General features: G+C 40.1%; 1 protein-coding gene across 1 annotated transcript in view; it reads right to left on the reverse strand.

The window, feature by feature from the left end:
• PAF1 (PAF1 homolog, Paf1/RNA polymerase II complex component) overlaps window positions 1-25,726 on the reverse strand; it is a 712,617-nt gene that overhangs the window by 511,415 nt on the left and 175,476 nt on the right. The window lies entirely within an intron of this gene.

Here is a 25,726-nt window from a genome sequence, read left to right on the forward strand (position 1 = left end):
CCATCAATTCTGCTCTCATCTATTTACACATTACCATTATAACCTTCCTCTCACAAAGAATGTCATCTCTCTTACTCGATAAAAATCCATCAATTTCTGTGCTTGGCAGCCAACTAGATAACTAACTTAAGCAAAATCAGAAAATACATTCTCTGTTTTTAATCATAAAGAGCAATCAGAAAAGTAATGGCATGAATAGGTGAACAGCCACCTAATAAAATAACAGAGCCAGACAGCAAATCATCAAGAACTACTTTTAGTGGAAAAGTAGCATTTAAGTCAAAGGTATTATGTAATAATCTATAACGTAATAACCAGACTGACTTGTCAGAGGAACTCAAATTAAAATGGTATTTTTGTTGACTGCAGGTTATTACTCAGGCTAGAAATTATTAGAGATGTACCCATCAGGGTACAATTATTACCTGGATTGATGACATTATACAGTGTGTGTGTGCAAAACACAGAGAGAATTCCACAGAGAAGGAAGGAGAAAAACATTACTGTGGTCAAAACGTCTTTCACTTGATTGCAGTCACATACACAAGCACACACACTCAAAAGTGAATACTATGGCTGCAGCAGAATCAAAATGTGCTGGGGAAAAGATATACGATCCCGAAAAAATACTCAATCCCTATAACTAAAACATCAAGGTGTGCAATACATTTTGGGTAGCAAAGAACCTGAAATGCATTACAGTGGCCATATTTTTTCTCATGATCACAGTAAAAAGTGTACCCAGTCAGCTACAGACAATGTGTATGACTTCTCAACATCAGAAGAGGTGTGCCCTATCAGAAAAGGAATATGCAACTAGAGGGCCTAATGAAACTCCAAGGACTGTAACTGCAATCCCAGGAATAGCTAAAGTGTGAACAGGGGTAACACATGCTAATTCTAGACTGTACTACCTTGAAGTACTCCCTTTAATCCAAGGGAAGCAGACACAAGCAGAGGTGTGGGGGTAGCAGAATACTTCAAAAGAGTAATATAATAAATCTTAAAACTTGCTTTTTGACAAAATTGCACTTCAGTTTTCAAATTTTCAAATTGTAGGAACTTGGTATTTGGTCACATACAATAGGCAGACATTCTATTGGGTCGGTCTGTGTGTTAAAGCAGCATAAACAAAATGAAAACAGATGTTTTGGCTTTCAAAACTGTGACCTTATAATAATATCATAGCGTACTGTCATTACATTCAATTCACATTAAACATGCAGTTTCCTTTCAAACATGGTCAAAACTAAATAAAATCATAAACCTATTGCACCACTAAACCGACTTCAGAGGTATGGAGGCATTAAGTCCTCACTACAGGCCAGGAGACACAAGTTAGATTGGTGGTTTGGGCACCTGAAGGATCTGGTATGAGAGAATGGGCATACCCATCCTGAGGTGAAGGTAGGGAAGATCAGGACCTGCACTACCACAATCCCACAAAGGAGGGGCAGTGACAAATGGATGGTCCGGGGTTGCACATTTGGCTCACCAGGACCAAGCCAACAACATACTGGTAGCCTTACTAGCAAGTGTACAGGAGGATGCACTCACAAGTTGAAGGTATTGCAGTAACTCTTCCCCCTGCAAAGGGAGTTGGATTAGTACCATTACTAATGCTCTAACAGTCAGGATGTCTGTGAGGACACAAAACACCCTCCAGGACTGCAAGGAAGTATCCCCAATTCTACTCGCATCCTTATACATTCATAGGTAACGTCCACAGGATGAGAAGCAACTAATGGGCTGAAGTTAAGCACGGGAAACCTTATCTGTCAGTAGATAAGGGGGGTAAAATGATCTAGAAAAATACATTCTATAGCACCACAACATTAGAATTAAAACTACAATTCAATTTCCTTAAGTATGACACTTTTCCAGCATTTGAAATTCTCCGGTAGGACAATGAAAAAAAAAAAAATGCTGACAGGAACTTGGAAGTGGCACACGGAAATTTAGCATGCAGCTGTTTTTTTTTTTCACCTCTTTACTAAAGTGAAAAACCTAAGCAGATTATAACTGAATATCCAGGCATGCTGAAAAAAAATACTACAAAATAACAAATTGTTTCAGATATACAGCCCTGTACTGGAAGCACCATCAGTACATGTATATAGCCTTTAGACTGAGCCACACTGCAAAGATGCAATCTGTTTTGTGCCAGTATGTCTAACACTTGCTTCTGCTCAGGACAGGGAATGCAGTATAGGTCCAGAACATATCTACACTATGATGGCACTGCATCAGAATAACAAAAAATATCACTGAATATTTAGTACTACTACAGAAAGTGACATCTCCTTCCCATATATACCAGGATAAAACAGCCAGGTTGCATTTAAGTCCTAAAACAAAATAGTCTCAGGTGTAGTTTTTATCATATTGTCTATGCACAGGCTTTTTTATTTATTTTTTTTTTTAAGTTTCACTAAGAAATAACAAAAGGGGGGACTGAGATACTTCCTCCTATCAGTAGGTATACATAGCCATTTTACAGTGACAGCTGAACATTACTGGTGGGTATATTAACATCTGCTAAGGGTAAGGAGTGTAACATGTCCAGGGCATCCATACTGAGCTGAAACTACAAATGAATTTATTATTACTTTTTTTTTTTTGGAATAGCAACCTTTCCAATGACAAAAAAAGATTCCATTACAAAGCTCCTTATACAGATAATGGTAAAATGGCTAACTTTATATCTGACAGACATTTAATTAGAAGGTAGACAAGTAACACTGGGTACACTACAACGTCCAGTATAATTGTTTTATTAAGAAATTTTAAGGGAAGTTGAGACATGACCTCATACACAGCAGTACTAAATGCAGAGTTTTAAAGACATTCTGACCAAGTTCGCAGATGACTGCAAACTGGGCGCCATAATCGACTCTCCAGCCGACACAAGCATCCTCCAAAAGGGCCTCATAGAAACAGACAACTGGTGCCAGAGCCATGGCCTCAAGCTAAATGCCAGAAAGTGTATAGTCATCCCCTTTGGCAAAAACAAAGTGCCCACAAGTTACCACATAGGTGGTAATCCATTAAGTACAGAAGAAGTAATTAGGGACCTGGGGACCCAAGTTGATAGCAATCTCTCATTTGACAACCACGTTAGCCCACCTAATCATGAAGGGATTCACATCTATCAGGGGAGGTCATCACGCCTCTTTACTCATCCCTCATCAGGCCCATAATTGAGTACAATGCCCCTTTTGGGATGTACCTTACCAGACACCTGCAGCAACTGGAAAGACCCCAAAAGTACCTCACCAAGAGGATCAAAGGGCTCAAACAGATGCCATATGCTGCCCGGTTAATGAAACTCCAGCTCTACTCAGTGGCATACCGCCTGTTCAGAGGCGATCTGTGCCTGACGTATAAAGCCATGTCCAACCCGGATTTAATGGACATGCTGCACCTCAGAAAATCCAAATCCCATCGAGCTATGCGCTCGAGAGACTTGAACCTCAGGACTGAAATAAATAGGACATGCTGGAGGGACAGATTCATAACCCAGAGGCTCCCTTCACTCTGGAATAAAATCCCAGTCCAGGTTAGGCAGAGTCCCTCATTGACTCTCTTTAAGAGGAATCTTGATGAGTGGATGGGAGATCGTAGGTTTACCCCGGGTATCACTTCTGTGTCACTGTTAGACAGAGGCACAGTATACTAACCTCGAAAAAGGGCATAGCAAAATAAATTTAAAATGGGTGGCGAAAGCCAAACACATTCTGGCTAGGCTTATAAATGCCCTAGGGCAGATAGCCTAGTATGAACCTATGAACCTATTTCACAGCAAAAATGTGATATGCTGCATTCTACTCTGTTTCCATTAGTAAACATATAGTCAAGGTGGAAAAGCAATATATACCCAGAATATATTTTTACTAAAGCAACAAAGTAAAAATCATTCTTTTCCAGAAAAGTAATAGTAGTAAGAACAGGTATGTGTTCAAGCCAGAAAATGCAACACATGTCTACAATATATCTATATTATCAACATTACACAAGAAGAAAATTAATATACACTTAGAGCACAGCAATCTCTCCTGCCAATAGACTTATGTTAGCTCCTCCCATAAATTAAGACTCAAACTACAACCCAAATTATGTGAAGATAAAGTAGTGCACATCTATAAATATAAGATAAACTATGTGCATTTGTGCCCAAATATCATATTTTCCTAGGAAATCTGCTAGAAAATTTTAAAATGCTTCAGCAATATGGTTCTATATTGGATACAACATTAGAATGCACATTTTTTTGCCATTTGGTTCGCAACAAACATATCGACATGGCAGATCTCTAGCACACAGACATGATAATAATCATAAGCGTTTATTGTGATTTAAAAGCTTGTTTTTTTCACATATTGTACTTATTTGACTGCCTCCACTTTTAAAAAGTTTTTTGTTTAAATAATTTGTTTAACTGTTGTAGGCTACACACTAAAGTGCAAAAGCCTTTTCTGATCGTTTGTAGTCGTTTAAAGCTGTTTTAAGTGCATTTTTAACTGTTTTGCCTTATTTTTTCAAAAAAACAAAAAAAAACAAAAAACTTGTTTCCCACCTTTGTAAGCTAGTATAGTCCAGTTTAGAGGCTAGTGCTGAATTCAGGGCTGTGATACTAGTTTCTGAGTTGCCCATACCTTACTTGGATAGAAGAAAGTTTCTCTGTTCACCTGAGAGAGAGGGGAGCTTTGAGCAACCTATCTGCCCCTGGAGGAGTGGTTCCAGCCCAGAAGTTAGTGTTTATTGGCCATTTTGGGCTAATTTCTATCTCTTTCATTTCCCTACTATAAAAACAGCGTTTGCACGGTTTTGCGCACCGGGCAGTGCCGGTTAGCTACGGTTAAATTATTCCTGGATCCACTAAGTCTCCTCTTCAGTTTTTTCCTTGAAACTAGTCTAACTCTCAACCTAAGCACTCAAAAAGCATCTTACAGCCCAGCACTTGCTCAGACCTAATAGCAAGCACTAATATACCCTGACACTGATTGCCCAGCAGGGCAAGGCTCTTTATTCACCCCTCACCAACCAAGCGACTAAGCAGCTCACCCTACTATTCAGGCATGACCAAAGGGCAACTTCAGGTGCACTCTCCAGTCCAGCTGGTGAATCTGGGTATCCTGAGGCAATGTTACAACTGCCTCATGTACACAAACAACCCTCTCCTCCTACCACAAAACACCAACATATGCGAGAGATGCAATTATACAGCCAAACTGGAAGCTAAGCTGTCTCCACCCAAGACTGGAATAGACAGTCAAGAGGTTAACACTTGCCCCACACCTCCAGCCGCACACAGACCTACTAAAACAGCACTAGCAAAAAATACACAAAATCATACCTGGAGGTTCTAAATAAAAACCTGCAAAAGCAGAGACCTCCAAAGCAGACACCCAAACAACCTGCACTTCCCATTACAAACCAAACAATACATAAAACACAAAAATCAGTGTGCCACACAATCACAGCCCTTAAGGTGAAATAACATACCTAACACACTAGTAATAGGTGACTCTATAGTCAGGCACACGGACGTCCCCACTCACTAGGCTGGACAAGGAGAAGGTTACTGTTAGCTGCCTGTCGGGAGCCAGAATCTGCCACATAACACAAGCACTCAGATCACTCCAGAACAAGTACAAATATGACTGTCATTGTTCATGTTGGTGTGAATGACCCGAGACGTACCTCCCTGGACTACATGAAGAGAGACATGGAAGAGCTCTCTGATCATGCAGCCCAGGCCGGTATGACCCTGAAGAGCATCCTGCCCTCTTCAAGAATGATACCTCAGTATACAGAAAAAAATATCAATTTCAACAACTGGCAAAGCTTCTTGTGTCATTCAAAGGGGATCTAGTGTCTGTCAGCCTGGAACGACATGCTCGACAAGCCACATTGCTTCACAAGAGACAGCTTGCACCTGTCACCCCTAGGCTTTCAAATACTAGCCAAGGCTCTTGCTGGTCCCATAGTGCCTTTTTTAGGCAAGGCTCAAAAGTTAAACCCACCTCTGTAAACAGCACAATTAACAAAAAACTGAGGGTTATGCTACTCAACACCAGGAGTTTAAATCTCAAAATGCACACATTCGAAGCACTCCTCAGTATGGAGAACGTCGACATCTGTGCAGTAACAGAAACCTGGTTCAAGGCTCCAGAGAGCACCCCAGCATTACCGGGCTACAACTCATACCACACGTTTCAGCCACAGAACACAGACCGAAACACAAAAGGAGGGTGTGTATCCATATTCATCAAGGATACCTACACCTCCAGGTTAGTGGCGCAGCATGATACCTCTGAGATCATCCATGTGCAACTAACATCCGGCAAATCTGCAATGCAAATTGTGGCCTGCTATAGATCAGGAACCAAAAAATGAGAGCCAGCAAACAGTGTCTGGATAAAATATTTGTATTAGCTAAACAAAATCATAGCATGTTGTAGCAATTACAAACCGGTTTCGGCTGGCAAAGCACAGCCTTCTTCAGTGTACAAGAAAATCATGAGATACAAAAGCTGTATATATACAATAGACAAGCATCCTATTGGCTGAGTCCTAAAGGTGTTCATTAAGTCCTGGGGGGAACAACCCACCCAGTCTAATAATCCATTTCTTTTCTTTTGTATTTAGTATGGAATGCCAATCAGTTTTGTTTGCCCTATTCCCTAGAATCATATCAATAACAATAAAGTTAAACTTACATGTTGGATGAACTAATGTATGTTTATAGAGAGCATTGTGCATCCTTTTTTGTCTAATGTTACTGATGTGTTCAGAGATGCGTATTCTGAGAGGTCTGGACGTTTGTCCAACATAAAATGAACCACAATTGCAAGAGGCCAAATAAATGATCCAATCACTAGAACAATTTGAGAAAAACCTCAAATCAAAAACTTGTGGGCAGTTACGACTAGAAAATTGTTTGGACTTATTGATATATTTGCAATTATTACAATGTCCACATGGAAAACAACCATGTAGCGGTTCACCGGACAGTGTTGTTTGTACCAAATCATGTGTATTATTATCCCTGTGTTTATAATGGTTGAAAAAAGAATTAAGATTCTTCACTTTCCTATAAGAAAAAAGACAATTATCAGGGATAATGCTGTTGATGTCCATATCACATTGTAAGATGTTCCAATGCCTCCGTACACTTTGGATAAGGTGGTTAGAATTGCGAGCAAATGTAGTCGTGAATCTGAGAGGTTGGGATGGTTTATTGGCATGTGTCTTATATGTAAGTAAGTCCATTCTCTCCATAGAACAAACCTTGTTACTAGCCATAGTTACATCACCACTTCTGTACCCACAAAATTTAAATCTGGTAGTTATGTCAGATTTATGTTTCAAGTAAGTAGTTTCATCTGAGCAGATACGTTTAGCACGTATAAATTGTGACTTAAGAATATTGCGTGCTATGCGAGGTGGATGGTAACTAGAGGCATGCAGGATGGAATTGTATTCTGGGAACTTTCTATATATCTCTGTAGATAAAGTATGATCTGGGGCCCTCTGGATTAATACATCCAAGAATGTAATAGTGTCCCTATCAAAACTAATAGTGAAATGCAGACCCCAAGCATTGTTGTTTAAGTAAGTAACAAATTCCATTAGAGAGCCTTCATCACCCCTCCATACCAACCAAACATCAAGATAACGTCTCCATATGTCAATCTCTGACAAAAAAATGTTTCTTTCCCTGTCATATATAATATGATTCTCAACAAAGGCCATGAAGAGATCAGCATATATAGGGGCAAAGGAAGCCCCCATAGCTGTCCCCTTAGTTTGCCAAAAACATTGTTCCTTGTAATAAAAAACATTACTCGTGAGAACATATTGTGCTAAACCAACCAAGAAGGTATTGAAGTCAGAACTATATAAGTTTGAGACTTCGAGCCAATAAGCTAGTGCATTAAGCCCATCTTGATGTGGAATATTAGTGTATAGGGCACTTACGTCCAAAGTACATAATAACCAACTTGGCTCAAGCTGTGTGTCAGAAACAATCTGTAGGAAGTTTGTTGTATCCTGTAGACGTGATCGAATATTGGGTAACAAAGGCTTTAGATGTTTGGTCAGAAATAATGAAAGGGGTTCTGTAATGTATCCTCTACCAGATACAACTGGTCTACCTGGTGGGTGAGAAAGATCTTTGTGAATTTTTGGCAGAAAGTAAATGTATCGATTGGTGGGATCATGAACCAAAAGTTGATTCATAATATCATTGGTTATGATAGCCTCATCCCTTGCTTGTTGTAAGTACCTCTCAATTTGTTTGCTAAACATGTTGGTTGGGTCTATGACCATATGCGAGTAGTATCTTTGATCATTAAGTTGTCGCATGGCTTCATTGTCATAATCAACCCAATTTAGGACAACCACAGCACCACCTTTGTCAGCTGTAATAATAACAATTTCCCTATTGTTTTGAAGTTCAAGAATGGCTTGTTTTTCATCAAAAGATAAATTATTATGTTTTAATGGAATGTCTGAACCCAAAAAGTGTAAGTCCTTGAGTACGCTATTCTGAAACTGCAATACCATTTGATGCATTGGTGGTGAAAAATTGGATCTATGATATATAAATCTATCATGATCATAAGTGGAGTCAGTATCGCCAAAAAACAACTTTAAGTTCAACAAACGACAAAAATTAACAACATCCTGAGCAAAGGATTCCTCTGACACAGTAAAACCTGGGATGAACGTGAGGCCTTTATTTAACATTCTTGTCTGAGTTTGAGATGGTTCAAATACTGACAAATTTAGAACATAATGATACGATGTTGTCATTTCGCCAGAGCAATGTTCAGAAAACCCTGAATGTTCTCTATTTCTGCGGTGTTTGCGTCCACCCCGCCTAATGTTAGGCCTAAAGGGGTTGGCCCTGGTATTCTTTTAGGGGTTGGTGACCCTGAGACCGTTGTCTTCATTATCAGTGCATGATGAGGTATCCTCAAAAGAGGAAGTAGTCTCAATCTCATGCCTTTTTAAGATTGATCTTGGTCGTTTCCTCTTATTAGTGGATTTAAATGGAATAGGAGAAAACCTAACATGTTTAGAACTAGATGAAAATGGGTTGCCCCTTTTGTAATCCTCCTGGTCCCTGGTGAACTTTTTGGTTTTTCTGGATTTAAGTTCAGTGTCAAGCTTGCGTAAATCTGAAGCCACATTATTTAATGATTTTTTTAAAAAATGGTTCCTCCTCATAAACCCCTAGTTTGCTGACCAAGATATTAATTTCTTCTAGTTCTTTGTCAATGGCCATGTTATGAAACTTAAATAGCTCAACAACAAATGCCATAGTTGCTTCTTGTTGTATTTTGTTCCATTGTAGATTAAGTTCATCATCCGCATTAGTAACATGGGGAATAGTGCGTATACGCAATCCCCTTGGGGTTATTCCTGCAGTCTGGTAAGCTTTAAATAATTTGCTATGCCAGATGTTAGATCTGAGTGATCTAAGATGCTTATTTAAATTGTCAAAAAGTGATCCACAAATGGATTCCGAACCAACCAAATCAGACCCCCAGTGTTCCCTTGAGAAGATCCGAGTCCAAAGACCCCAAGGTCCTCTCTATCAGCAGCCAGCCCCCGAATGAAGCTGGAGAAATCCATATTATGACAAGGCAATAATCAATAATCTGAGAAGAACAAAAAATACTAATAAACTGACAATAATGGCCAAAATACAACCACGTCAGTCAACTAAAAAATAATAAATTTAAATATTATATGGACCATAACAGTATACAATGTCAAATGACAAACCTGCGTCCAAATAACCAATTATATGGATATGGGACACTGAGAAAAAGTCCTGATTAGTCTGTGCAAAAAAGATATATGATGTTCAAATTATTTAAACTGTTTAAACAAAGGTCCAACAAACCAGGGGATGGAGCACCTCCAATAGTGTTTATAATTGACACTGAACAAACCAGAAAAAAATTACTCAATATTGGCCAAATCTTACGAAATGATACCCTGTTGAACTTGGTTGTAAACCATAGCGATCAAGGGACCAAGAAAAAAATAAAAGCAGAGCTGGACAGTCTGCAATAAGAAATATAATATATAACAATTGAAAGGCAATATAACAAGTCTGCTATAATGTCCAAACAGCAAAAGCCTATTGGGTAAAAGCAATAACCTGGTATAAAGTAATAAAGAAAAAATATAAGAAATATATAAATATCCAAACTTGGTATGCCAGCCCCAGGGAAATGTCACTGTAACCTATGCCCACATAAGCATGTAGAAAGGACGATATATGATCAATATTGACTAATCATACCTTCTAAATGGAGTATATATAAAAATGTGACATGCCATGGTGAATAACATATAAATGTGAGCCATATAGCAGGAATACCAATGCATGTACATAAAAATATGTGTACATATAAATTGTACTTGCTTGGACGAAAATGACATTGAACATATAAATATAGCATTAGTACAATAATTGTTGATTCTACAAAGTTATTGGAACTACCAAATTGTATAGTTGGTAAAAAAGAACAATATCTAATAGCCAAGGTTGTTAATGGCAATAATTGAAACACTATATATATTGTTGGAAAAACAGGTTATCCAATAACCAGAATCACAAAATATGTCCAAAAAGCATACATCAAATATTCAATATAATCCTAATAATGCAAAAATCATTTCCAATAACAAGCTTTGCATAGGAATCATCTCAATATTCATGAACATATTAGTGAAAATTATCCACTGAAATCATAATACCGTGTATACATAGATAAACCCTCACCATGACAGTCTAGTAATAAAAGAAATATACCAAACAGTAGTTCCATATTGAAAAATAGACCTAATGACAGATATACAAGTCCATAGTATATCCAAGTAGTATAAAAATAGTGCTTGTATTGTAGACACATATGAAATCGAAAATGGAGATCAAAAAATATAACCCTAACCCAGTCCAAATGTTGAAAATCCAAAACGCAATGGATCCACGCCTACAAAGAAGTAAACTGACCAGGCTGTATGGACATCCAACACCCTCAATGAGTTCCGTAGTATGAAAAAAGTCCCAAAGTCCAAAACATGATGACTGTCTATAAAAAACAAAGCATGTATGCTATGACGCACAAGTAGATATATCCAAGTGTTGAAGTTCAAATAATAAGATCCCCGTACCACTATTGTAGCCTTCTTGAAGTGCTCACAATCCGACCCAGAAAAAAACGGATGAAAAAAGCGAATAAACAGTCCGTACGCAAACTGGCGACTGTAAAATGCGTGATGTTTAAATATTAAAATACGCACATCCGAACACACCAGTAACTTACGTTCCCAAAAATAATGAGATTAGACCAGAAACGGATTGTGGACCTAGTCACAGTATCTGCAATAAAAAAACAGACCTGAAGGTATCCGGGGATTTAGTCCCAATGCTGTATCTTGCACGAACAAGTTGTGTTGAAGAGTAACAGGCCCAAAAAAATTGTGGTTCATGGCAAACAGGCAAAATACGTGCTGTGAATTAACGTAAGCCCAACAAAATTCACAGATGGCAAACCAATATAGGACAAAGCCAGCAGGTTGCTACAACTATAAAAATTGAAATGATGTAAACAAAATCCAGACAAAAAGCTGGATAGTAGAGACGCTGCACTTGAATACAAACAGCAGTCCCAGGGTCACCGGCCCCAGCAGGATGTAGAAAGGAAGTGCAACATGGGAAAACAAACCTCCTGCACGGTAGCAATTGCAAGGCTCAAGAAACAACCACAATCAGGAACCAAAAAATGAGAGCCAGCAAAAGTACAGTTTTGTACCTACCATAAATGTAGATGTTCGAGGATCCACATTGCTGCAGTCCTAACCATAGGGTAGTCCGCTGTCCAGTCGGCCCGAATACCAAAGTATATGGCTGACGTCGGTCAAGGCGCATTAGACTGATGTCAGGACGTCAGGGTACTAATGCGCATGACCGACGTCATATCCTCAGTCTTTTCTTGCCCCAGATGTCAGAAGACCCTAAAAAGACAAGGCCCAAACCAAAAAACCAAAAAACCCTGCACCAAACATATATACAATATATACAAATGTACAAGAGTATATCCTAACCCACACCACCACCCCTAAACACAGAAGGGAAGGAGGGAGGGTAAATTGGACTGCAGCAATGTGGATCCTCGAACATCTACATTTATGGTAGGTACAAAACTGTACTATGTTCTTCATTCCACATTGCTGCAGTCCTAACCATTGGGTAGAATCCCAAAGCAGAGTTAAGGGAGGCTGGCAAATCATAAGGAAGCAGGAGCTGTCAACATGCCTTGCAAAATAGCTGTGGCAAAACCAGCCCTAGATTTAGAGTAGAGAGGAAGATGGTAATGCTTAGAGAAAGTATGCACTGAACTCCAAGTAGCTGCCTCCAAAATATCCTTAGTTGCCACCCCCCTTAGAAATGCTGTAGAAGTGGCAGTAGCCCTAGTGGAATGAGGCCTAATCCCAGCTGGAATCTCCTTGCCATGATGGGAATAACAAAATGAAATGCAAAACCCAATCCACTTAGAAATAGTTTGCTTAGACACAGGCTTGCCCTGAGAACTCAAAGCAAAAGAAACAAACAACTGCTGAGACTGCCTGAAATCCTTAGTCCTGCTTAAATAATAACGCAACTGCCTATGTACATCTAAAGTGTGCAAAATCTTTTCCCCCTTATTTTGGGGATCTGCATAGAAAGTAGGCAAATGAATAGTTTGGTTTAAAGCCACAATAGAAACCACCTTAGGCATAAAGGAAGGATTAGTACGTAATGATACCCTATCCTTATGGAAAATCAAAAAGGGCTCTACTGCCATAAGGGCCTGCAACTCAGAAACCCTTCTTGCAGAAGTAATAGCCAACAAAAAAGCAGTCTTCCAGGACAAGTATTTCAATTCAGCAGTAGCCGCAGGCTCAAAAGGTTGTAGAGTAAGTTTTTCCAACACAAAATTGAGATCCCAAGCAGGAGTAGGAGCTCTACGTGGGGGTCTTATATTCTTTGCCCCTCTAAGAAACTGCTTGAACAAAGGATGCGAAAACAATGGTGGGTCACAATCATAGTGAGCTGAAATTGCTGCAGCATGAATCTTAATGGAAGAGAAGGACAAACCTTTGTCCAATAACTCAGTAAGATATTGAAGAGCCACACTCAAATTAGGCTCAGAAATCTCCAAATTCTTTGCTGTACTCCAAAATAAAAATCTCTTCCATTTCTCTGTGTACACTTTCCTTGTACTAGGTCTTCTGGCTTCCATAATCACATTTAAAACTTGTTGAGGAAGTTGAGACCTGCTGTGTTTCAGAACAGAATATGCCAGGCTGTTAGATGAAGAGAGTGAAGCTTGACATTGAGCAGGTGACCGTCCTTCTGAGATAACAGATGTGGAATCAAAGGCAAAGGCCATGGAGGCTTCCTTACCAGACTCCTTAGTAGTGGGTACCAGTGTTGCCGAGGCCAATCTGGAGCTATTAAAATCATCCTTGGCTTGTCTTGTCTGACCTTTAGGAGCACCTTTGGAAGAAGAGGCAGAGGTGGAAAGGCATACACATGAAGATTTTTCCAACTGAAAGAAAGAGCATCCACTTTCCAAGCTGTGTGATGAAACCCCTTTGTACAAAACTTTGGCAGCTGGTGGTTTAGTGGAGAAGCGAACAGATCTATGTCTGGAGTTCCCCATGACACTGTCAATTTCTTAAATACATGAAGATCCAGTTTCCACTCGTGGGGATCCATGATTTGTCTGCTTAACACATCTGCTAAGGAGTTCTGTGCTCCCGGCAGAAACCTTGCCTGAAGAGTTAATTGCAAGCTGAGCGCAGTTTCCCATAAAATCATTGCTTGCCTGCATAGAGGATAAGAATGTGTTCCCCCTTGTTTGTTGATGTACCACATGACAGTTGTGTTGTCTGTTAGAATCAACACCTGCCCTGGAAGAAGTAACTCCTTGAAAGCCATTAATGCAAACTGGACTGCTAACATCTCCTTCATGTTGATATGTAGATGCTGAAGTCTGGCAGGCCACTTGTCTTGTATCCACTTTCCATTTAGATGAGCTCCCCAAGCAATGTCCGAGGCATCTGTCGTTAAAATCTGACTCGCCTCTGGCCGGGTCACAGAGAGTCCCTTGTTTAGGTGACATTCCTGAGCCCACCACAAAAATTCTTTTTGAATGCAAGGTATTATTTGAATGACAGTGTCCAAATCCTGGCAGTGCTGTGTCCATACATTTTGAGATACCATTGCAGCTTCCTCATATGCAGTTTGGCATTGGGAAGCACCAGAATACAAGATGCCATGAACCCTAAGGCTTGAAGGACTGTCCTTGCAGTCAGCCCGGACTGAAGAGATAATTGATGGAAGTAACTGGAAAGATTCTTTTGTTTGTCCGGGGTTAAAAGGCCATCTGGGCTGCTGTATTCAGTCTCACACCCAGAAAGCACATGTCTTGAGAGGGTACTAGACTGGACTTTATTTCGCTCACAGAATACCCTAGGCATCTTAGCACTGCTATGACATATTCCAAATGCTGTAGAAGGTCTTCCTTTTCTTGAGCCAGAATCAGGCAGTCGTCCAAATAAGGATAGATTTGAATTCCTTTTAGCCTGAAGTAAGCTATCACTGGAGCCAGAACCTTTGTGAATACTCTGGGCAGTAGATAAGCCAAAGGGCAATGCAGAGAACTGATAATGAGAATTTCCAGCTCGAAACGCAGATACTTTCTGCAACTTAGTCTTATAGGCACATGAAGGTAAGCTTCCTTGAGATCTAAAGTTACCATCCAGTGATCTTTGCCCAGCAGAGGTAAAAGCTGTTGTAACGTCAACATTTTGAACTTGGGAATGTCCAGATAAGTGTTGAGGATAGATAAATCCAAAATTGGTCTCCACGTGTTCCCCTTCTTTGGTACTAGGAACAGGCGAGAATAAAATCCTAGGCCCCTTTCTGGTACAGGGACTGGCTGAATGGCCCCTATTTGGAGTAACAGAGAAATTTGCTTGTGAGCCTCTTTCCTTTGTGGAGGAGGAACGTCTGGCATGCCTTTGAAAGGGGCAAGGTATGGAAATAAAACCTGTAACCGTGGTGAATGATATCCAAAACCCATCTGTCTTGAGTAATTAAATCCCAATTTTCTTTGAAAAGAGACAGTCTTCCTCCCAAAGGAGCTGCCAGGCGGGAATGTACTGGCAGCTGAAAAGGCAGGTCATTGGGTCTGTTTACGAAAGGACTGACCCCTGCCCTCACCAGAAGTCTGAGCAGGAGAACTCCCTGTTCTAGGCCTAAAAGAACCTTGAGCTCTGCCCCTACCACGTCTAGACCTACCCCTAGACTGGGAATCATAAGCAGGATATGTCCATCCCTTAGTAGGCCAATTTCTGCTAAACTTTGGAGGCTGCACCTGCAAAAAATCTTTAACAGTCTGCATAGATTTAGCCTTGTCCTCCATTTTCTTTAAAACTGCTTCCACAGGCGAACCAAACAACACATCAGACTGTAAAGGAGCATCCAAAATCCTTGTCTTAACATGCTCAGCTAAATTCTGATCCCTCAACCAAGCGTGCCTGCGAAGAACAGAACCAGTGGCAGCCACCCTCGAGGAGGCCTGCACAGCATCAAAACCACACTGCAAAGAATGCTTACCCACTTGTTCAGACACATGAACTAAATCCAGCAACTCTTTACACTCAATACCTTCCGCCAGAGCATCCACCTTAGATTTCAATTGTGAAAGGAGAAAATTTTGATATTTTAGCATGTGAAACTGACAATTCAACGCCCTCATGGCTAAAGTGGAAGAAGTATACACTTTCTTTCCCCATCTATCCAAAGCCCTTGCCTCTTTATCAGAGGGAACAGGATTTTTAACAACCGAGGCCTTAACACCCTTAGGCCCCTGAGAAACAATTTCTGGGTCTGCCCTAGGACTCTTAAAAGATACTTATGAGCTTCAGGCACCCTATAGTACCTATCAGGTTTAACAGGGGCAGGAGGCAAAGAATCAGGGTTCAGGGAAGCCTCTGCAAAACATCTTCCACCACATTCAACACAGGAGGTATAGCTAAGGGCCTATGCTGGGGTAAAACAAGAATTCCCTAAGCCTCTTCCTGGAATCAGAGAAATCTTGGCCTTCCCATTTAAAATGCTCCCTCATGGAATGCAGAGTCTCTGAAAATGAAAAATCCTCAGGAGGAGAAGCTGAAGGAGTGGAATCATCCACATCAGAATCAGAATAATGAGGATACTCCTGCAAGTCTTCAGCGAAGACTCAGAAGCCTCTGAACACTGTTCAAAACTCTCAAACTCAGGCTCCACCCTAGGCCTCTTATCAGGAGGGGGCATAGAACCTCTAATCATAGTAATCAAATCCTCTGCCATTTTAAGCATATGTTTCTTAGGTACAGAACCTGAAGTGCTAGGAGAAGCCCCCACTGAAGCTAAACTTGGCCTACCTCTCAAAGAAGTCTTGGAAACAGAAGGAGAGGCTCTAACTACCTTAGGAAGAGAGGGAAGAACAGTTACCTGAGAAGCCCCTCAGCCTGGCCTACCTCCTGAGAGGGCACATCCTGTAACAGTAAAGTCTCTGCCTGAGACTCCACAGAAACTCCTGGCAAAACTTCTGGCTCCACTGAGCCTTCTAAAGAACCGACGTCCGGGACTGCCGGTTCTTCAACCCTAGGCTTTGCTGCTTTGTCCTTGCGCTTTTTGGACGAAGCGGGCGTCGGAGCATCCGGCGGCATTTTATAATTACAACGCTTCCCAAACACTAACCAGGCACAGTCTAACCTTCTCTTAATAGTGCGTTTGTTAAATCTAGCACAAGAGCGGCATCCAACAACGTCGTGCTCAGGCCCTAAACAAGGTATACACAAAGTATGGTAATCCCTATGAGGTATCTGTTTCCCACAAGAAATACAGTTATTCACTTTTTCTGACATCCGGTTAAATACTGAGGCAAGAAAAAACCAAAATGTTCCCCAACGGGGTACTTAGCCAACTTTGATTCGGTCTGAAACTCCGACTTCAGAAAATTTCAGAACGCCAACCTGCACTCGCAAAACTGCTTCTGCATCGGACCATGCGGCAAAAAAGACTGAGGATATGACGTCGGTCATGCGCATTAGTACCCTGACGTCCTGACATCAGTCTAATGCGCCTTGACCGACGTCAGCCATATACTTTGGTATTCGGGCCGACTGGACAGCGGACTACCCTATGGTTAGGACTGCAGCAATGTGGAATGAAGAACATCAGTGTCTGGATAAAATATTTGTATTAGCTAAACAAAATCACAGCATGTTGTAGCAATTACAAACCGGTTTCGGCTGGCAAAGCACAGCCTTCTTCAGTGTACAAGAAAATCATGAGATACAAAAGCTGTATATATACAATAGACAAGCATCCTATTGGCTGAGTCCTAAAGGTGTTCATTAAGTCCTGGGGGGAACAACCCACCCAGTCTAATAATCCATTTCTTTTCTTTTGTATTTAGTATGGAATGTCAATCAGTTTTGTTTGCCCTATTCCCTAGAATCATATCAATAACAATAAAGTTAAACTTACATGTTGGATGAACTAATGTATGTTTATAGAGAGCATTGTGCATCCTTTTTTGTCTAATGTTACTGATGTGTTCAGAGATGCGTATTCTGAGAGGTCTGGACGTTTGTCCAACATAAAATGAACCACAATTGCAAGAGGCCAAATAAATGATCCAATCACTAGAACAATTTGAGAAAAACCTCAAATCAAAAACTTGTGGGCAGTTACGACTAGAAAATTGTTTGGACGTCCATACAGCCTGGTCCGTTTACTTCTTTGTAGGCGTGGATCCATTGCGTTTTGGATTTTCAACATTTGGATTGGGTTAGGGTTATCGCCTCACAGCAAGAGGTTCTCCGGTTCGATCCTCGGCTAGGGTGCCTTCTGTGCGGAGTCTGCATGTCCTCCCTGTGGTCGCGTGGGTTTCCTCCGGGTGCTCCGGTTTCCTCCCACATCCCAAAGACATGCTGCAGGTGGATTGGACACTCTAAATTGGCCCTAGGTGTGCGTGTGAGTGTGCCTTCTGTGGAAGGTTGGGCGCCGGGCTGGCAACTCGACACTGTAAAACTCCACTGCCATTCAATGTGCGGACAAGGTGATCCGTTGTGGCGACCCCTAAACAGGAAAAGCCGAAAGAAGAAGGAGGACTGGGTTAGGGTTATATTTTTTTATCTCTATTTTCGATTTCATATGTGTCTACAATACAAGCACTATTTTTATACTACTTGGATATACTATGGACTTGTATATCTGTCATTAGGTTTATTTTTCAATATGGAACTACTGTTTGGTATGTTTCTTTTTTTACTAGACTGTCATGGTGAGGGTTTATCTATGTATACACGGTATTATGATTTCAGTGGATAATTTTCACTAATATGTTCATGAATATTGAGATGATTCCTATGCAAAGCTTGTTATTGGAAATGATTTTTGCATTATTAGGATTATATTGAATATTTGATATATGCTTTTTGGACATATTTTGTGATTCTGGTTATTGGATAACCTGTTTTTCCAACAATATATATAGTGTTTCAATTATTGCCATTAACAACCTTGGCTATTAGATATTGTTCTTTTTTACCAACTATACAATTTGGTAGTCCCAATAACTTTGTAGAATCAACAATTATTGTACTAATGCTATATTTATATGTTCAATGTCATTTTCGCCCAAGTACAATTTATATGTACACATATTTTTATGTACATGCATTGGTATTCCTGCTATATGGCTCACATTTATATGTTATTCACCATGGCATGTCACATTTTTATATATACTCCATTTAGAAGGTATGATTGGTCAATATTGATCATATATCGTCCTTTCTACATGCTTATGTGGGCATAGGTTACAGTGACATTTCCCTGGGGCTGGCATACCAAGTTTGGATATTTATATATTTCTTATATTTTTTCTTTATTACTTTATACCAGGTTATTGCTTTTACCCAATAGGCTTTTGCTGTTTGGACATTATAGCAGACTTGTTATATTGCCTTTCAATTGTTATATATTATATTTCTTATTGCAGACTGCCCAGCTCTGCTTTTGTTTTTTTCTTGGTCCCTTGATCCCTATGGTTTACAACCAAGTTCAACAGGGTATCATTTCGTAAGATTTGGCCAATATTGAGTAATTTTTTTCTGGTTTGTTCAGTGTCAATTATAAACACTATTGGAGGTGCTCCATCCCCTGGTTTGTTGGACCTTTGTTTAAACAGTTTAAATAATTTGAACATCATATATCTTTTTTGCACAAACTAATCAGGACTTTTTCTCAGTGTTCCATATCCATATAATTGGTTATTTGGACGCAGGTTTGTCATTTGACATTGTATACTGTTATGGTCCATATAATATTTAAATTTATTATTTTTTAGTTGACTGACATGGTTGTATTTTGGCCATTATTGTCAGTTTATTAGTATTTTTTGTTCTTCTCAGATTATTGATTATTGCCTTGTCATAATATGGATTTCTCCAGCTTCATTCGGGGGCTGGCTGCTGATAGAGAGGACCTTGGGGTCTTTGGACTCGGATCTTCTCAAGGGAACACTGGGGGTCTGATTTGGTTGGTTCGGAATCCATTTGTGGATCACTTTTTGACAATTTAAATAAGCATCTTAATCTAACATCTGGCATAGCAAATTATTTAAAGCTTACCAGACTGCAGGAATAACCCCAAGGGGATTGCGTATACGCACTATTCCCCATGTTACTAATGCGGATGATGAACTTAATCTACAATGGAACAAAATACAACAAGAAGCAACTATGGCATTTGTTGTTGAGCTATTTAAGTTTCATAACATGGCCATTGACAAAGAACTAGAAGAAATTAATATCTTGGTCAGCAAACTAGGGGTTTATGAGGAGGAACCATTTTTTAAAAAAATCATTAAATAATGTGGCTTCAGATTTACGCAAGCTTGACACTGAACTTAAATCCAGAAAAACCAAAAAGTTCACCAGGGACCAGGAGGATTACAAAAGGGGCAACCCATTTTCATCTAGTTCTAAACATGTTAGGTTTTCTCCTATTCCATTTAAATCCACTAATAAGAGGAAACGACCAAGATCAATCTTAAAAAGGCATGAGATTGAGACTACTTCCTCTTTTGAGGATACCTCATCATGCACTGATAATGAAGCTACAACGGTCTCAGGGTCACCAACCCCTAAAAGAATACCAGGGCCAACCCCTTTAGGCCTAACATTAGGCGGGGTGGACGCAAACACCGCAGAAATAGAGAACATTCAGGGTTTTCTGAACATTGCTCTGGCGAAATGACAACATCGTATCATAATGTTCTAAATTTGTCAGTATTTGAACCATCTCAAACTCAGACAAGAATGTTAAATAAAGGCCTCACGTTCATCCCAGGTTTTACTGTGTCAGAGGAATCCTTTGCTCAGGATGTTGTTAATTTTTGTCGTTTGTTGAACTTAAAGTTGTTTTTTGGCGATACTGACTCCACTTATGATCATGATAGATTTATATATCATAGATCCAATTTTCACCACCAATGCATCAAATGGTATTGCAGTTTCAGAATAGCGTACTCAAGGACTTACACTTTTTGGGTTCAGACATTCCATTAAAACATAATAATTTATATTTTGATGAAAAACAAGCCATTCTTGAACTTCAAAACAATAGGGAAATTGTTATTATTACAGCTGACAAAGGTGGTGCTGTGGTTGTCCTAAATTGGGTTGATTATGACAATGAAGCCATGCGACAACTTAATGATCAAAGATACTACTCGCATATGGTCATAGACCCAACCAACATGTTTAGCAAACAAATTGAGAGTTACTTACAACAAGCAAGGGATGAGGCTATCATAACCAATGATATTATGAATCAACTTTTGGTTCGTGATCCCACCAATCAGTACATTTACTTTCTGCCAAAAATTCACAAAGATCTTTCTCACCCACCAGGTAGACCAGTTGTATCTGGTAGAGGATACATTACAGAACCACTTTCATTATTTCTGACCAAACATCTAAAGCCTTTGTTACCCAATATTCGATCACGTCTACAGGATACAACAAGCTTCCTACAGATTGTTTCTGACGCACAACTTGAGCCAAGTTGGTTATTATGTACTTTGGACGTAAGTGCCCTATACACTAATATTCCACATCAAGATGGGCTTAATGCACTAGCTTATTGGCTCGAAGTCTTAAACTTATATAGTTCTGACTTCAATACCTTCTTGGTTGGTTTAGCACAATATGTTCTCACGAGTAATGTTTTTTATTACAAGGAACAATGTTTTTGGCAAGCTAAAGGGACAGCTATGGGGGGTTCCTTTGCCCCTATATATGCTGATCTCTTCATGGCCTTTGTTGAGAATCATATTATATATGACAGGGAAAGAAACATTTTTTTGTCAGAGATTGACATATGGAGACGTTATCTTGATGATGTTTGGTTGGTATGGAGGGGTGATGAAGGCTCTCTAATGGAATTTGTTACTTACTTAAACAACAATGCTTGGGGTCTGCATTTCACTATTAGTTTTGATAGGGACACTATTACATTCTTGGATGTATTAATCCAGAGGGCCCCGGATCATACTTTATCTGCAGAGATATATAGAAAGTTCCCAGAATACAATTCCATCCTGCATGCCTCTAGTTATCATCCACCTCACATAGCATGCAATATTCCTAAGTCACAATTTATACGTGCTAAACGTATCTGCTCAGATGAAACTACTTACTTGAAACATAAATCTGACATAACTACCAGATTTAAATTTTGTGGGTACAGAAGTGGTGATGTAACTATGGCTAGTAACAAGGTTTGTTCTATGGAGAGAATGGACTTACTTACATATAAGACACATGCCAATAAACCATCCCAACCTCTCAGATTCACGACTACATTTGCTCGCAATTCCAACCGCCTTATCCAAAGTGTACGGAGGCATTGGAACATCTTACAATGTGATATGGACATCAACAGCATTATCCCTGATAATTGTCTTTTTTCTTATAGGAAAGGGAAAAATCTTAATTCTTTTTTCAACCATTATAAACACAGGGATAATAATACACATGATTTGGTACAAACAACACTGTCCGGTGAACCGCTACATGGTTGTTTTCCATGTGGACATTGTAATAATTGCAAATATATCAATAAGTCCAAACAATTTTCTAGTCATAACTGCCCACAAGTTTTTGATTTGAGGTTTTTCTCAAATTGTTCTAGTGATTGGATCATTTATTTGGCCTCTTGCAATTGTGGTTCATTTTATGTTGGACAAACGTCCAGACCTCTCAGAATACGCATCTCTGAACACATCAGTAACATTAGACAAAAAAGGATGCACAATGCTCTCTATAAACATACATTAGTTCATCCAACATGTAAGTTTAACTTTATTGTTATTGATATGATTCTAGGGAATAGGGCAAACAAAACTGATTGGCATTCCATACTAAATACAAAAGAAAAGAAATGGATTATTAGACTGGGTGGGTTGTTCCCCCCAGGACTTAATGAACACCTTTAGGACTCAGCCAATAGGATGCTTGTCTATTGTATATATACAGCTTTTGTATCTCATGATTTTCTTGTACACTGAAGAAGGCTGTGCTTTGCCAGCCGAAACCGGTTTGTAATTGCTACAACATGCTGTGATTTTGTTTAGCTAATACAAATATTTTATCCAGTCACTGTTTGCTGGCTCTCATTTTTTGGTTCCTGATTGTGGTGGTTTCTTGAGCCTTGCAATTGCTACCGTGCAGGAGGTTTGTTTTTCCATGTTGCACTGCTATAGATCACCCTCCATAACCCAGGACCACCACTCCACCTTTCTAGAGACACTGGAAAACATGAACGCCCTACAGAATACCCTGATATTGGATTTCAATTACCCTACCATTCACTGGGAAAACTACTAGAGTACAAATTCCCAGGCCCAGTGCTTCCTGGAATTCATCAACTCAAAACACCCAGAAAGATGCAGAAACCTTTACAAATGTACTCTATGATTACCTACAAGGATGCATGGATCGTGCCATCTCTAACAAAACCCACTCCTCTAAGAGAAGGAAACCAGTTTGGTGGACCCCTGCAATAAACAGGCTATACAATAGGAGGAAACTAGTTCAGAAAAAAAGCAAATCCCAAGAAGGAAAAACATTCCTGATCAGTATCAGTAAGAAATTAAGGTCCCTCATGAAATCATCCAAGACTAACTTCGAAAGAAAAATAGGATTCAAAAGAGTACCACAAAGCCTTCTTTCTTAAGAATTTAAGTGGCAACTCGCAGCTATACACTGAACTAGTGCAAAATAGCACAAAATATACTGAACCTACTGATATTACCAACATCCTGGCAGATAGATTCAGTGCAAACTTCATCCCCCTCTCACCTCCAAAAGGGCCACAACAATACCGGAAAAGTGTAGTGTCCCAAAAATCACAGATGCACAGGTGAAAACAGCCCTTTCAAAAGCCAAAAACACAGCGTCAATGGGACCAGATGGTGTCCCAGGCTGCGTCTTGCACGAACTACAGAACAAACTAACCCCCCACCTAAACATGCTGTTCAACCTCAGCCTCTCCACAGGCTATGTGCCCATAGAATGGCGCACAGCAACGGTTATTCCTCTCCACAAAGGAGGGGCCACAACTGACCCTGGTAACCATCACCCCATAAGCCTGACTAGCCTGGTCTGCAAGGCTATGGAGCGCATCATCGTGGAACTCATTAACAAAGACATTGGGAACCTCCAAACACTTGATCTGACCCAGTTCGGCTTTGTTAAGGGCAGATCATGCCTACTAAACCTGGTTGACTTCTTCGAGACAGTCACCAAGGCCATAGACGAGGGAAAGGTGGTTCACACAGCCTACCTTGACCTCACCAAGGCTTTCGACACCATTCCCCACTTGGGTATTACAGAAAAACTCACCAGCCTGAACATAAACCCCTACGTCACGAGATGGGTTGCCAACTGGCTTACAGACAGGAACTCACATGGTAAGAATAGCAGGCTCCAGGTCAGACTCTAAACCAGTCACAAGTGGTGTCCTGCAAGGCTCGGTCCTGGAACCCCTACTGTTCGGCATATACTTCTCAGAAGTACAGGCCAACACAGGAGGACTATGGCTAACCAAGTTCACCAATGACTGCAAACTGGGAGCCATAATTGACTCTCCGGCTGACACAGACATCCTCCAAAAGGGCCTTACTGAGACGGACACCTGGTGACAAAGTCATGGCCTCAAGCTAAATGCCAAAAAAATGCATAGTCATCCCATTTGGGAAAAACAAAACACCCACATATTACCACATAGGTGGGCAGCCCCCTTAATACAGAAGAGGTAATAAAAGATCTGAGGACCCAGGTAGATAGTAATCTCTCCTTTGACAATCATATTGCCAAAGTAGTTAGGAAATCCTTCTATGTAGGCCATCTAATTACTAAAGGGTTCACATCTAGTAATAAAGAGGTTATAGTGCCCCTCTAAACGTCACTCATTAGACCCATCATAGAGTACAATGCCCCATTTGGGATGTACCTCACAAGACACTTCCAACAGCTGGAAAGACCACAAAAGTACCTCACCAAGAGGATTACTGGCCTCAAACATATGTCTTATGCAGCCCGACTAAAAAAACTCGGGCTGTACTCAGTGGCATATCGCTTACTCAGAGGTGATCTCTGCCAGACTTACAAAGCCATGTCCAACTCAGAATTGATGGACATGCTCCACCTAAAGAAATCCAAGTCACTGCGAGCCACGTGCTCTAGTGAGCTAAAACTCATCACAACAATAAATAGAACACGCTGGAGGGATAGATTCCTGTCACAGAGACTCCCCATGCTTTGGAACAAAATTCCAAATTACATAAGACAGAGCCCCCTCACTAACACTCTTCAAGAGAAACCTTGACGAGTGGATGGGTAACAAAATACACCCCTGGGATCACTTCATTGGCTCTGCTTGACAGAGGATCAGTTAATTAATCAATGGGGTGGCGAAAGCTGACACACTCTGGCTAGGCTTATAAATGCCCTCAGGCAGATAGCCTAGTACCTACCTATGAACATCATGTATTTCTGCATTTCTATGCCACCAGAACTAAAAATACTACTTAATTTCCATAAAAAGTAGCATTTTATTTCATTTTAAATGCTACACGAAAAGTACAGCGGTCTGAGCAAACTCTCTATCAGTACCTAGTCCATATTCAAGCAGTAGTAGATAGAAAGGTAACAAAGACAAATGCCTGCCCTCATGACCTGACTTCTACAGCTTTTACAGAAGTCTCCAAAATGAAGCCAGATTCCACCCTTAGGCCAAAAGATAAGACTAATGCACAACTACAACAGCAACTCACATGATTCTTCAGATCTTTTTAATTTTTTTTTTATCATCTCCAACACTGCATAAATGCTCACTTCCTACCAACAGTTAGCCTTACTCCACCACCAGACAAATATTCTTATTTTAATTTATTTATTCACAGGGTAAATGCATCTGTGAGTCCATGACAGATACCTGAAGTATCCAAAGTTTGAATGTCGGTCATATAATCAGAACTGTTCGAATCACAAAGATTCGCATACATAATATATTGCATCACAAATA

Source organism: Protopterus annectens, chromosome 1.part0, assembly GCF_019279795.1.
Source record: "Protopterus annectens isolate FY-2018-M chromosome 1.part0, PAN1.0, whole genome shotgun sequence".
In the NCBI taxonomy this organism is placed as follows: domain Eukaryota; kingdom Metazoa; phylum Chordata; order Ceratodontiformes; family Protopteridae; genus Protopterus; species Protopterus annectens.